The following is a 12,471-nucleotide window of genomic DNA, read 5'->3' as shown; positions in this document are numbered from 1 at the left end:
AGAGGGATAAACAGAAAGAAATACGCAATATACCGCAAATGAGAGATGGATAAGAGGGACGTAAACAGCGCAGAATAACGTAGAGAAAGCCAAACATGCGTGAAGAAAACAAGGTGGCGTGGGGAGTTGCGGGAGCAGCCTTCGTCGCCACAACAACGCTTGGAAAAGCCAAACACCGTCGTTTGGCGACGCCGATAGCGAAGACCGCGAGGTGGCTGCACAGCAAGGCAAGAACGTACAACGGAGAAGCGAAGCGTGAAAGAACGGGGGAAATTGAAGTTTTTCCGAAAGTTAGGGAAACGATTGGGGATTTGCGCTCCCTTAAAAGAAAAGAAGAGCGAAGAACCTGAAAGGGGTACAAAATAACGGGCTAAAGAGAATAGTGAAAAAAGAAATTACTGCAGTAAGAGACGAATCGGAAGAAGCGACAAATATCAAAGAAAATAAAGAAGAAAAAAAGCGAGGAAAACAAAATAAAAATAAAGAAACGCCAGGTATGAGTCAAGAAAAATTGTTATACACAGCATACGTCGCATTTGATCAGCGCTTGTCAGTCTTCTATGATACGCTTCCATTTGAGCTCAGGCGAAAGAGAAAATTCAGACCGCGCAAAACAGCTTGTGTTGTCTAACACCTCACGAAAAATAAAGCAGTTCCTTGAGACCTGTTGACACTCTTATCAAGCAGCGTGAACATCCGGTCAGGAAGGAAAGTTTGTTGGCATCAACAAACCAGAAATGAAAGCCCCCAACAGCGTCCGCTGTCTCGGCCATCATTGTTGTTGATTTTCAGCCCTCCGATTTTTATTTCAAAAGTTTTCCTTTCTTTTTTGTGTATCTATATTTTATGCGAGAGAGAGAGAGAGGCTAGACGCTGTCAACAGCTCGCAGGCAGAACATTTCAGTTTCATTTTGTCTTCTTAACTCACGTCTTGCCCGACATAAGTTTTTGTTCTTTTTTATTTATTCTAAGCGTCCTCTTTTCTGTGAGTGCAAGTCTACATGTTGCTCATTTTTTCCATTTGACTGCGACTTCACACTGAGACTTTGCTGCACCATACTTCGACCTTTATGCTGTGAATTCAATAAAGTGGCCGGGTCATGCTTCTGGAAAGTGCTACAAGCACGCATTCACAACTATGTCCGCGTTCCTTGCAGTTTCGGAATTGACATCCTCCGCGGATTTGTTTGCCTAAGGACTGCTTCTTTTGCGCCATTTGAGTGCCCTCATTGACAAGCTAACATGCATGAAAGTGTGAGGAAGCACGTTCATAAGAACATCCTCAACAAAAAAGACAGGAAAGACGAAAGTACGGAAGTAAGGCTGCTCGATAAGTGCCTGCTCTACCTGAAGCACACCTGCCTCTGCATCTTGCAAAAAGTAAGCAAAACAGATAACGTTTTTTTTTAATGCGATCGCATTATATGCCTCATGGGTAAAAAACTGTGTTCGGTCATAAAATTCGTTCAGTGGCTGGAGAGAAGTGACCTCACGAGAACAGATAATTCCATTTGGCTCGAGAGAAGTGACGTCACCGGAACAAATATTCTCTTTAGCTGGAGGGAAGTGACGTCACTAGAGCAGATAATCAAGATTGGCTAAAAAAAGTGACCTCACCAGAACAGGTAATTCTCATTAGCTGGAAGGAAGTGACGTCACTAAAGCTGATAATTCCGACTGCCTGGAAGGAAGTGGCGCCACCAGAACAGCTAATCCTCGTTAGGTGGACGAAAGTGACGTCACTGGAAAAAATAATTCTGATTGGCTCGAGAGAAACACGTCACCAGACCGGAGCATCCTCATTAGCTGGAGGGAAGTAACGTCACCAGACCGGAAGTGACATCACTTTCGCTGAAAGCCATAACAGGTTCTAACGCAATCGCAATGCCAACAAATAATGCAATTAAGTGCCCTGTGAGTTTTTTGTTCTTTCTACTGTTCTCTTCATCCTGCCTTGCTAATGCTGCCGCAAATTTTTTGGAGGCTGCAGGTTCCAAAAAGCAGAAACCTCTGAAAGCTATCAACAAGATGGAATTTTGTTGAAGTTGCCTCAAATTTTGCGGGCAACTTAATCAGTTTCCAAATTCATAGCACTCTTTTCATGTCGGAACAATTTGTGATTGGCCGATTAATGGCTTTTTGCGGGCCAGGTTCAACGAAGCAGTCTGGAAGCGTGTCGTAATGCTTGATCGGGGGGTTATTTTTAACCGCTTTGAGGTTCTTCGGCGTATGTCAAACTCTCAGTATTTAAGCGCCTTCACCTTCGCCTTCTGCCTCAGATGAAATCGCACCAGCGAACTTGTGATCACTGCTTGAGCGCCATAGTCTAGCCCTGATGTATCGCGCCATATCACTGTGGTACAGGCTCTTAAAAGAACGCTTCCTAAAAATTGGCAACCAAGTTTTAATTTTTTTTTGCCTATTTTTACAGCCTTAAGACTGCCTCTTATTGATTTCCTTGTTCGAAGCTATTACTCTCATAGTCTACGTTTTGCCTTATTCATACCTTATTGAAATGTTCAAGCTGTAGTAATTTAATGTGTGTTTTGCTGCATTCATATGTGACCATGTCTGTGTTTCATCTATATTTTATAACACTCCGTTGAAATCTATAACTAGTGAGTAAACCAAAATTCTCCGAGGCGACATCCAGTGAGAGCAGTATTAACTCGAAATGTTACCATTCGCACCACTTCGCACCACAATGGATGTTCGCTATAATTCTTCCTCCCTGCTCAGCAATGTACAATCACGCGCTGAGAACCTTCAGAACAAACTTCGGGGTGCCGCGCCCAATGAGTGAGAACGAGCTCACACCGATGAACCCCGCGAGACCACTCAAAAATATGACAGTGATCGGGGTGCCTTAGGATTTCTTAGTTTGCATGCTTTCGCGACCACCGTATACGCAGACTACCGCCTTTACCGCTCGCCTAATGATAGCATAGCACTGCTTCTTGCCACTGTGATGCGTTAGCATTAAAATACACCCAGCACTCAACTTAACCAACGAAGTTGGGGTTTGCTGCTCTGTTGTGCTATCTCCAAATGTGCATCGTGACCTCGTTTTTGTGCAAACATCTGGGCCAACAAAACAAGGTCATCTCTAAGCCATTTTGCGCTTGAATGACATGGCATTAAAGTTGTTATCCTCGTTGCTGCCGTCGTCGTTGTTGTATTGCGGCTGTGGTGGTTGTCATTGTTGTTGTTGTCGTTATTTAGAAGTCCAATGCCAGACACTTGGGAATCGTCCAAGAATCGTAAGGCTTGCCATTGACTTAGGAACGAGATCGTCACAAGAGCTTTTGGGCCTTCTGAACTGTATGGCTGCTCGTGTGGGAGAACCGCAGGAAAGCTCCCAAAAATTGAGCACTCAAGCCCGGTTTCGATAAAGGTATTACGTTCGCCACCGTATCAATACAAATAAGTTAAGAAATAGATGTAGCATTTGTTCTTTCTTTTAACAACAACAAGAAAAGCAACGTAAAAGATGTTCACTGTGGAAGACGGCAATAGTGAATCAATCATTCGGTGGCGGTACTTGGTAAGTCGTTTCCTGTCGACCAACGTGCAAGATAAATTTCTCCAGTCAGAATGCACTCTCCGCGACCAGAGTATCTCTTTCGCCCAAACACTTTCATCTATAACCACCCGGGAAAATCCTTCGCGAATTGTGTACGAGAGAAAAAGCACACCCATGAAAAAAAAAAAGAGGCTCGAGTGGTTTTGTTCCGAGCCGGGTTAGAGGGTTCGAGGCTAGCGTTATTCCGCTACGCGAAACAAATAAAAAGAGAAATTGATGCGTTCGAAGTCAGGCAAAAAGGAAGAACGATCAGAAACACGTTATAATAAATAAAACTTCAAAGCATCCCTCACACAGAAGCGTTTACCTTCGCTCGTATGCCACTATTGTACCAGGAGTAGAACAAAAATAAAGAGAAATAAATGACGGCTCGCGCAAAAACGCAGCCTGGAAGGCGTACAGGCTGGGCAACGCTTTCGGCGCGCACTTAAACGCGCATGTTTTAGGTGACACGAAAGCCGTCTTGCGGAAATACTACTAGAAAAACAGCACAGACATACTAGAAACAATACTTTGGGTGAACTTGGCTTAATTCGTTGCCGATAAGAAAATTACATTGAATGCTAAGACATTGTTATTCTATTTTCTGCCTTCTTATTAGGAAGTGGAGAGTTGTAGTCGTTCTCTAAGCTCCTTTCGCTCGCTAAAATTGGAAATGCCGCGATTGCGACGGTTAAGCTGTATTGGCGCCACAAGCTTGAGCCAAGAAAGAGCATGCTGACGTCCCCAAATACTACGTGCTCTGGGAGGCAATATAAGACTATTCAGGAATTACTCACTGGCAATCGATAGCACGCTCGATGCGATATCAGGTACGCTGCAGCTACGAAGCCCCCGCACAATAGGAGATTTGCCCCTGGTAGTGAAAGGATATGAGTCGGTCGGCGCGATGCAGCTTTTGTGCAGGTGCAAGCCGACGCGCTTTATATATTGCAAGTTGAACTGAGGCAGAGTGACTGGCCGAAGCTGATGTCCACGCTAGACTCTGCTTACAGCAAACTTCTTCCTGCTCCTTTGAGGATTCATCGATCGATCGATCGATCGATCGATTGATTGATCGATCGATCGATTGATTGATTGATTGATTGATTGATTGAGATACACCACTAAAGTTACCTCAAATAGGCAATCAAAATGATAACGGCGATGGATAAAGTAATATGATATCCGGTCTGCTGCCGTTCGTTGTTTAGTGCTTCACGGCAATTATAGATGTGCTGTTGTACAGTCATAAGATAGAGCACGCTTGCCCACTTGCACTGCAATGCTTACTGTTGACCTCCTTTGCTTGAACGCATAGAAATAATTTTTTTTCTGGGAAACCACGTTCCGTAAACTTTTGGAGGTGATGTACAGTACTCACGGATTGAAATAGGACATTCGGAGCGCTAGCCTTGCAGTGCCACGCAGGCATGTGGTAAACCACAGGCCGGCTCATTGGCTACTGGAAGGAACAATTCTGCTTTGTAGATGTTCTCCCTCTCGCGCCATACCACAATGCACCACATTGGTTCCATGAGCGTCTACGGGCGGCGCTCCATGAAGCGACGGCCACGCGCTCCGAATGTCCTATTTCAATCCGTGAGTACTGTACATTATGAATGTATGACACCGCCCACAAAGGCAGACATAAAGGACCGATGGGGCAATGCATCCCTCGTTCATTAAATTTTTTGAAGCCTTGCGCCCACATATTAAAGCAATCACGCAGTCAGCACATGATCAGCGTCCGACACATTCTAGAAAACGTATAACATTGTAACACATGCCAAAGGAAATCTGCTACAATGATGCAGAAGTATCAATAATGTCGCGGCTTGCGCTTTAAAAATGCGCAGGTTACGCTTAGTATATACAAATACACGCATCTTTACCAGCATTTGTAAATCAGCAATTTATAAAACCACGCTGGATGCTTTAAATATCCAGATATTTTCTTCCTTCTGTTTGTCTTCGGAATCAAGTGCAAGCAGACTGGGGAAATTGAGGACTCGACAAGCTGACAACACTGCCATGGTACGAAGCTTCAATAAAAGCAAACCAACGAGACTGCGATTATTCCCCGCCGGTTTGCAGATGTGCGCAAAGCAACCAGTGAAGAATCTAACGCTGCAATAAGTTCCTCCCTGTCATTTCTGGTACTAATCGCAAGCTGTACATCGTCAGTGATTGTAGCGTTTTGCTAGCCTAGTTTCGGTCCAAACGCTGTCGACCTTAAATGGTGTTCAAAGGACAAAACCCGCTATCGCAGGCCGCGCCAAACTTCCTGAAAAATGGAGCTAGGGCGAGAAAATAAAAAAAAAAAATCCCCACGGAGTGAATGAGAGTGAGCGTTATCTTGTCTCCTCCATATGCGTCATCAACGCCCCAAAGTAGGGCACCCAATGCATGAGAGAAAAGTGAGTCGGAGAAGGGGAGGTTGAGATCTAGAGCGCAACGAGAAAAGCGGAGAGAGTGAAAAGAAGAGGAACAAAAGAAAAAAGAAAATGAAGGACGGCTCCTGATTCCGCGTATATTCACGACGCATTTTAAAAATGAGCTGGAAAAAAAAAACTGCGCAAAACTTCTCTTATTGGTGAAACCAAGAAGGAAACAGCAGAACAGCAAAATGTGCTGCTGAAAACAAGTCCCGCGAGGAGCGCCACTTGGTTGAGATAGCCGCCGCCACGGGGCGCCACATCACTCGGTTTGAGTGGAGAGTGGGTCAGCGGTGCTGGGCCATAATCGTTATTTTTCAGGGGGCAATTTTCTCTTTCTAGCCCTTCGACTTTTTTCTTCTTTTTTTTTTTCAAGGAGCATTTTAATTTCGCTCTTTCCAACGTATGGAGCAGGTGCAACGAAAGCGTAAATGGCGGACTCTGAAGAGCGTCGAGGCGTTCGGAAATTCTTTCCAAAGTGAAACAGTACTCAGAGAAAACAACTACGATATATATATATATATATATATATATATATATATATATATATATATATATATATATATATATATATATATATATATATATATATATATATATATATATATATATGTATATATATATATATATCGCAGGAGCGCAGAAAATTAGGAAGCTGCCCTTGCGCTTTTTCATCTTGGACAGGCGTTTATCGAGAGGAACAGAAGCCAGTACACCCAGAGAGGAGCAGATTCGTTACTATTTCGCGCCTTTTTTTTTTCAGATATGATGACGCTATTGTGGAAGTAGTAAACAAACAAATAAATAAATAAAAACTCCATGGCCGCAAACACGTTACGAGCATGCGGCGTGACGAACAGATTAGCTTCGGTGGCTACTGCGTTAGACCACTATTCTATCTCCGCTTTTTTTGCTCAACATCGTATTTATTACAGTGGTGCAATATTGTGTGTACATGAACGATGTGCAAACAATGAGGAAAACAATGGTGAATCAACGGCATGTATAACACGACATATTTAAGCAGCCTAGCACTGGAAAAAAAGGCAATTAGGAGCATAGCACTGAGAGTGAGGGCCACACACTGGTTTGAAGTCGGTCTGCAAATAGATTGCAATTATATTAACAGTCACTTTACCGAAGCGGTCTTTTGAAGAAACAACAGATTCCGCACGTTAAAAAACCCCAGGTGATCGAAATTATCCGGAGCCCTCCACTACGATGTCCCTCACACTCTTGGTAGCTTTGAGACGTTGAAACCCCATAAACCAAAAAATATCCCGCGTGTTTAACCCGCAGCCTGTCGTACTGTGCTTTGGATAAATATGATGGATTTTTATGGTGCAAGGGCATCTATGGCCAAAGAGCGCCATGGCACAAGGAATTTTCTTTTTCTCAAGGTGGAGTCAAACACCCATTTTTACCAAGCATTTCACCCTAAAGAAGCCGAGCACCAGACCAGGGAAAAGCTTGTACCCATTGTATCACCGGTGGGTGCCCGGCGGCACTGGGGATCAAACCCCGCACCGCCCGCATACGAGGCGGGGAACCGCATGGGGTATCCTCGCATACTTCCATCACAGGTGTGGAACCACGTCGATCCTAACGTTGATTACTCCGGCTTCACCGGGAACCAATGAGGAGGCACTTGGTCCTGTCCCTAAGAAGTAAGCATACACATCCCCATGACAAGTGTGAACGCCAGCGGGTCGTGCCATGAGTGCACCAGCATGAGACATCCCAGTTCCTTCGTGCGTCACGAAGGATGGCCAGAGATTTGGACAAATCCAGAAACTGACCGAGAAACACTATTGAAGAGCGCCTTAAGCATCCAGATAAATTACTGCAGCAGGCAGAAGAGACGTCAGGTGGGCGATATGGAAGCTGAAGCGACTAAGCAGCCGCTCCGAGGACACCATAATGAACGCACTCGCATAATTAAAGCACCCCGCACTTTGGCTGTTAAAAATGCGATTCTCCCCCCCCCCCCCCCCCCTCCGCGTAATGAACTGGAGAATTAAAGCCGCACTTAAGTATCCATAAGTGCGGAAATGCGGAACCATTTTGAGTTCCGTTGCCTCTTCAGTTACTTAATAATGTAATTGATCATTGGTGGTAATTATTTATTCAGTTATGTAATTACTCACTTGTAAAATATACAATTAATTACACATTACTGAACATTATTACATATTTCAATCTTTAATCAGTTAATTGATGGCACTAATCAATTAGTTCGTTGGATGTTGATCAATTAACTCTATTATTTTTGCTGTGTGTTCAGTTGCGGGAAATCACTAGTAATTATCCAATTTCGTCAATTACTCGGAATAATTAGCGAAATTCATAGCCTTAATATTTAATTAATAATTTCATTTTGACGATTCGGTACTTAAAACTTTGCATTCAATCATTATTACTCATTACAAATCGTAACTACACTCTTACTGGATGATCGACAGTTCATGAGACACGCTCTCTCCACAGATGTGGTGACACACCCAGCGGGGGACCCCGCAGCTGGCACTGCTGTAAGAAGGAGCCTGAATGAGGATGAATAAACACGACGCCATTGTTGCGCTCCATTTCTGTGGGTAGAAAAATTTTTACCCCTTGTGCTCCTAAATATGGCTCCTGTAAACGGAGTAAATAAAATTCTTCATTCATATGGAGTACATAAAACCCCCTTTTGGGCGTGCGCTAGAGGACAAGCCATTTACTCCCATTTTGGCGGGGTTTTTTTTTTTTTTCGTTGAGAGTGTCTATAGAGTGCAGCTGGGAATCACGCTGAATAAACCTGCTTGCGTGAAAAAACTGCAGTTGCGCTTTCTCTGCACGCCATTATGGACCGCTATGCGAGGTACACCTGTAGGTTTGAGATTAAAGTTTTTGAATATGCGTTCGAATGCGGAAAACACGCTGAAAAGTGGGTTTTTTATTCTGAGTGAGCATTTTTTTTTGTCCCGATTTTTCAAAATCTTATCGATTTCGAAACATTACGACTAGACTTGCAATAATAGCAGAGTCATTTTTGAGTTTTCATGTAATAAACAAAAATGGAGATAGTCCAATGAATAGAGGCGCCAGTTCGCACCTATAAAGCCTGGGATCGAAACCGGCTGAAACCTCCCCGCGTGTTGTTTTATTCGCTGTATTTTTCTGGGCATGCGGAGGGACTGACAGATGGTCCAAATTTTTTGGACGATACATGTGAAAATGTAGTCGTTAAATGTATTCCTACATATAAAGGAATTGCTTTAAGAAAGTGGTAACTTTCCAGACTTCTAGTTGGTTCAGCGCAAAGAACAGCCATTTTCAAATCCTTCTTTAGCACATGACAGCATTATCCACTAATGCGCCATAAAATCTACCCCACCACGTAAAAAAGCACCCGTTTACTTAGGTGCACGCCGAAAAAAAATCCAGGATTTACGAAATAAATCTGGTTGACTCGAGATACAGCTTTGTTGGTTTTAGAGTATCCAAATTTATTTCAGTTTTCTTTTTCATTACAGCCACTTAAGTACAGCAGTCTCTTAACGGCCGTTCACACCATGGTGCTCAACAATATATCGCCTAGCGTCGAGCGCCCTAACCGCCGCCAGGCGCTCGGAATGTGCGTTTCGCAATTAGCCTTTGTCCAGGAGCTGCACGGCATGTCGGACAAAGCTTTCAGGCCGGCCGTACAACAGGCATCTGCACTGCAAAGCCAGCGTTCGAGGCTGCTAAGATATTATCGCGTAAATAACGGTCGCAAGGAAAGCGCGCGAGGGGGGCGCCATATTCCTGTCCCTGACATACAGCCTTCCCCGCCGCCACTAAGTAATGGCGTCTGGCGACTCCGAGTTGAAGGAATGTGAGTGAGCGGAGTTTTTGGAGCACGCCGCACATTCCCGAACCACACTTTTACAGGACGCGCCAGCCGTTCTGCTCCGCCTGCTGGATGCGCCGCTAGCGTGTATAAATATCACCGAGGCAGATTGGTTGCGCCATCTATCGGGCGAAACGCGTACTCGAAAGAGGGCCATTTCTCTGCATCCATGCGTTATTAAAACTTAAAAAAAAACACACACACACAAGAAAGGAGGCATTCAGAAGCGGAGGAGTGCGGGTGGAGGGGGGAGCGGGAGGAAGGGGGGGTTGTCTGCAGCGCATTGCGTTCTTGCACTGCGTGTACGGCGTCGCTAGCGCTTTTCAATTACTTGCGCCCGAGGGAGTCTGAGACGAAACCGCAGAAACCGTAAGACCCGGATTGCCCTAGGAGATATCTTTAAGACAGGGGCCATTGGCCCACACGCCATAAATCGAGCAACGAGCTCGCAGTTTTAGTCCATCTCGTACGCGGAGCGAAGCTGCATTGCTCTCAAGTGTGCAATGCCTCTTAAGGCAGCCACGGACATGTCATGCTCAAGTGTCCACGATAAACTCATGAATGCGTTGCTAACTTGCACTCATCTCTATTTCGCAGCGCCGTGCTTATCAGTTACGGTGCACGAATAGGGCATGCTTAAGGGGAAGCTGAAATGGTTTTAAGAATTCGGGGTTATTCAAAAGGTTGAATCTGTCAAGCTTGAGTTGAATCATGCAAAGTAGTTTTGCGCTAGCATTGAAATGGTGGCGTAATCACAGATTAAAGCCCCGAAGATGTTAAGACTTCTCCTAAATGCGTTAAAGGAGTCTGGGAAAAGTCGTGATGAAGTCATTACTGCCAAAATTTCAGATGTCTGCTGCCTTCGACTGCATGGTGCCGTGTGTTTTCCGATGCCGCCAAACGATTCTTCGTGAGTTTCACCTTCGACGGCATTCGGTTGGTTCCTTGAAACAACCGCTTCTTCACCGAAAACTTAGCGCCGTTACATGACGTCATCATTGCAGCCCCTGCCTGTTCCTGTGCACTGCAAATAAGCCTGAAAGCCAACGCGCGATTACGTCTCCATTTCAAATGATAGCCTAAAAAGATTTCTAATGCTTTCGCTGCAGGTTTCACACATTCGGCTCGTTTAAACATATCGAGTTCTAAAAACTCTTCAGTTGCCCTTTAAGCAAGGGAAGTAAAGAAAGGGCGGGGAAGATCAGAATTATTGACACCGCCAGTTTAACAAGGAGTTAAATGGGGGGGGGGGGGGGGGGGGGGCATAGTGCTAATGTTTCCTCAAAATGGTTGGTCTTGGTCCGAGCAAGACAAGAAGTTATCTCGTCGAAACATACGCTTATGTAGTCATGGCTATGGCCGCTTGATGCTGACAAAGCCGTGAGCGATCATTTTTCGTTGTGCACAGCCAACAAACCACAGGTGGTGCTGATTCGTCGAAACAAACTGTACTGGCGGTCAGGGTCGCATCACAGGTGGTGCTTCCGTCCTAACGGCAAGCTCGCTCCATCACACCAATGGAAAACAATTTTAGACCAAGGCACTCTGCTGCAATGGAGAAATGCAAAAGCATTGCATTTGAACGTCAGCAACTTTTTTGCAAGTCATCGTTGTCACGCGGAACTTATCACGTGACCATTGGATTACGTTGGCAACTTTTTTTGCCAGTCATTGTTGTCCCCTGACACTTACCACGTGGCCCTTAGAAGACGTCAGCAACATTTTTTTGCAAGTCATCGTTGTCTAACACCAGTACTCATCCCCAACACACTTCACCGTCCTACAAAAGACAACGAGTTCACTTCGTTCCCCTCTAACACTCTTGAACCAACGGCGCTACATACGGCGCATGCGTTGCGTGCCCGCCTGGCACTAGAGGGCTGCAATGCCAGAATGGGTTCGAGTCGCAATGCTAGCGAATGCCGTTTTTGGAATGGTAATTTTCATGCGGACACGCTCTGCTGGCAGGTCCTGTACACGCCAATTATGAGACGAGAAATGCATTAATAAATGGGGATCACCTCGGATGAACTACCGTTGGCCGCTGCCGACGCGCCGTCTGTTCGTTCATTCCCTGCAAGGCCACAGTAATCCGGCAACCGCTGTAGCACAGTGCAGTGTAGCAGACGGCGATTGTGCGCTGGTGGTTTGGGTCCTGGACAGGGTATTCAGTAAGCGGGCGCGTTGTACGGAAACAAAAACATAAATGCGACTGAAACAAAATGGTATACAATCGCGCAACGCAAAAGCCGGTCAGTAGGTGTTGCGAGACAGCAAGCCTTGCACAAGCCGTTGACAGGAAGATATAAGGAGCTTAATTTGCCCGCACCCACACATCTCTTGCGATCCTAAATAGAAGCCTAAGATCAGGTCTTCGGCAAGGGGCCCAGTGGCTCATTGGTCTGTTTTCCCTAGCGTGAAATAACATTGGGCATTGCACAGTCTGCAGACAGTTGCTCGAGTATGAAAGTGTGGTAAAGGATTGAGTCTGAAAGTATGAAGCGAGTAGAGCTCCCTTGAATGCGTTGTAGTCTGTGGTGGTCGTCGCATCGACTAGAGTCAGCAAAGCTGCACAGAGCTTTGTGTTGAAATGTAACGCT

General features: G+C 45.2%; 1 protein-coding gene across 1 annotated transcript in view; it reads left to right on the top strand.

The window, feature by feature from the left end:
* Positions 1-12,471, top strand: part of LOC144111329 (GTP-binding protein Di-Ras2) — a 135,115-nt gene that overhangs the window by 56,186 nt on the left and 66,458 nt on the right. The window lies entirely within an intron of this gene.

This window comes from Amblyomma americanum, chromosome 11 (genome assembly GCF_052857255.1).
Source record: "Amblyomma americanum isolate KBUSLIRL-KWMA chromosome 11, ASM5285725v1, whole genome shotgun sequence".
Lineage (NCBI taxonomy): Eukaryota > Metazoa > Arthropoda > Arachnida > Ixodida > Ixodidae > Amblyomma > Amblyomma americanum.
This window is presented reverse-complemented; position numbering and strand designations above follow the sequence as displayed.